The following is a 2,811-nucleotide window of genomic DNA, read 5'->3' on the forward strand; positions in this document are numbered from 1 at the left end:
TCAATAGACTACTAGCTAGTTTAACCAAGAAAAAAAGAGTAAGAAAATTTTAAAACACAATTAGATATAATAAAGGTGACATGACAAAATATATCACATAAATACAAAAGATCATCAGAGATTACTATAAACATCTCTGTGCACAAACTAGAAAACCTAGGACAAATAGAAAAATTTTTGGAAATATACAACCTCCCAAGATTGAATCAGGAAGAAATAGAAATTGTGAACAAACCAATATGTATTTAATGTGAATTGGTAATTTTTAAAAACCTTCCAACATAAAATAAGCCCATGGCCAGATAAATTTACAGCCAAGTTTTACAAGATATAAAGAAGAGTGAGTATCAAGCTTACTAAAACTATTTCAAATAATCAAGGATGAGACATTCCCCACTAAGTCATTCTTCAAAACAGCATCACCCTGATACCAAAATCATGCAAGGACATCACAAAGAAAGGAAGCTACAGGATAATAGCTTTGATTAATGTGAACACAAAAATCCTAAACAAAATATTAGCAAACCATCCATGAGCACATCAAAAAGATAATTTATCCTGATGAAGTGAAATTTATTCCAGGAATTCAACTACAGTTGCATATTTGCAAATCAATGAAAGTGATTCACCACATAAACAGAATTAGAAACAAAAATGTTATGAGCATCTAAAAAGATGCATTAAAAGTATTTAATAAAATCCAACATTTCCTTATGATAAAATACCCTTAATAAACTAGACATTGAAGGAAAATACTTCAAAATAATAAGAGCCATCTGTGACAAACACACAGACTACATCATACTGAGTGGGAAAATATTGAAAATATTCTCACTAAGAACTAGAACAAGACAAGGATGTTGACATTCACCACTCTTTTTCAACATGGTACTCAAAATCTTAGAGCATTCAGGCAAGTGAAAAAAATAAAAGTCATCGAAATTGAAAAAAAAAAGAAAGTCAAATTAGCTCTGTTTGCTTATGACATGATCTTACATCTAGGAAATTCTACAGACTTTTTCAAAAGACTCCTAGACTGGATGACTGACCTCAAGAAAGTTTTAGGATACACAATCAATGTAAAAATATTAGCATTGCCATACACCAACACTATACAGGCTGAGAAATAATGAAGAACTCAAACCCATTTATGAAAGCCACACACAAAAAATAAAATAGATAGAAATATAATTAACCAAAGAGGTTGATATGGTTTGGCTGTGTCCCCACCAAAATCACATCTTGAATTCCCACATGTTGTGGGAGGGACCCAGTGACAGGTAATTGAATCATAGGGACAGGTCTTTCCCATGCTGTTCTCATGATAGTGAATAACATCTCAGGAGACCTGATGGTTTTATAAGCAGGAGTTTCCCTGCACAAGCTCTTTTTACCTGCTGCCATTCATGTAAGATGTGACTTGCCTCTCCTTGCATTCCACCATGATTGTGAGGCCTCCCCAGACACGCAGAAAAGTCCATTTAACCCTATTTACCTTTATAAATTAACCAGTCCCTGGTAGGTCTTTATCAGCAGTGTAAAAAATGGACTAATGCAGAGGTGAAAGCTCCTACAAGGAGAACTACAAAACACTAATGAAAGAAACCATAGATGACACAAACAAATTGAAAAACATTTCATACTTATGGATTGAAAGAATCAATATAAAATGACCATACCGCCCAAAGCAATGTACAGGTTCAATATAATTTCTGTCAAAACAACTAATGTCATTTTTTCACAGAATTAGAAAAAACAATCACAAAACTCATAAGGAACCAAAAAAGAGCCTGAATAGCCAAAGCAACCCTAAGCAAAAAGAAAATAGTTGGAGAAATTACATTATCTGACCTCAAATAATACTACAAAGCAACAGTGACTTAAATGGTATGGTCCTGGTCCAAAAATAGACACACAGATCAGAATAGAGAACCCAGAAATGAAGTTGTGCACCTACAACCAACTGATCTTTGACAAGGGTGACAAAACTAAACAATGGGAAAAACTTGTATTTTATTAAATGGTGCTAGAAAAATTTTCTAGCCACATGAAGGAATAAAACTAGATCACTATCTCTCACCATATACAGAAGTTAACTCAAGGTGAATTAAGACCTAAATCTAAGACTTAAAACTATAAAGTCCTGGAAGAAAACCTAGAAAATACCTTTTAGGACATTGGTCTAGCCAAACAATTTATGACCGCAACCCCAAAAGCAAATGCAAAAGAAGCAAAAATAGACAAATGGGACTTAATCAAACTAAGAAGCTTCTGCACAGCAAAAAATAATAATCAACAGACTAAACAGACAGTGTAAAACATGGGATAAAATATTTGCAAATGATGCCTCTGACAAAGGACTAATATCCAGAATCTATAATGAACTTCAAAAACTCAAGGAGAAGAAAACAAATCCCATTTGAAAATGGGAACAGAACATGAACAGACATTTTAAAAAATAAGACATACAAGTGGACAACAAACCTATTAAAAATATTCAGCATCACTAATCATCAAAAAAATGCAGTAAAACCAAAATAAGATATCGTCTTACATGAGAGAGCAAGGGTGTTATTTAAAAATAAAAAAAGAACAGATGTTGTGGTAGAGAAAAGATCACCTTTTGTTTCACACACTATTGGTGAGAATGTAAATTAATACAACATCTATGGGAAAAGTATGGAGATGTCTCAAAGAACTAAACATAGTCAAAGATCAGAGACAGATAAAACCACAAAGATGGGGAAAAAGCAGGGCAGAAAAGCTGGGAATTCAAAAAATAAGAGCGCATCTCCCCCTGCAAAGGAGCGC

Source organism: Colobus angolensis, unplaced genomic scaffold (genome assembly GCF_000951035.1).
Source record: "Colobus angolensis palliatus isolate OR3802 unplaced genomic scaffold, Cang.pa_1.0 Scaffold471, whole genome shotgun sequence".
Classification (NCBI taxonomy): Eukaryota; Metazoa; Chordata; class Mammalia; order Primates; family Cercopithecidae; genus Colobus; species Colobus angolensis.